The following is a 366-nucleotide window of genomic DNA, read 5'->3' as shown; positions in this document are numbered from 1 at the left end:
ATTCTTGGTAGATTATATTTGTCCAGAAATTTGTCCACCTCATCTAAATTGTCCTGTTTCTTAGTATATAGATGTTGAAATTATCCCGTAATGATGTTTTGAATTTCTGCTATGTCTGTTGTTATATTACCAGCTTCATTGCAGATTTGATTCACTTGGTTCCTTTCTCTCTTCTTCTTAATAAGTTTCGCTAGTGGTGTATCAATTTTATTTATCCTTTCAAAGAACCAGCTTTAACTTTCATTTATTTTCTATATAGTACATTCATTATCTATTTCATTTATTTCTGCTTGGATGTTTATTATTTATTTTTTCCTGGAGTTTTTTGGATTTTTTGGTATTGCTTTTCCAATTCTCTGAGGCATG

This window comes from Tupaia chinensis, unplaced genomic scaffold (assembly GCF_000334495.1).
Source record: "Tupaia chinensis unplaced genomic scaffold, TupChi_1.0 Scaffold144170_1, whole genome shotgun sequence".
Taxonomy (NCBI): domain Eukaryota; kingdom Metazoa; phylum Chordata; class Mammalia; order Scandentia; family Tupaiidae; genus Tupaia; species Tupaia belangeri.
Note: the sequence above shows the minus strand (reverse complement) of the source record.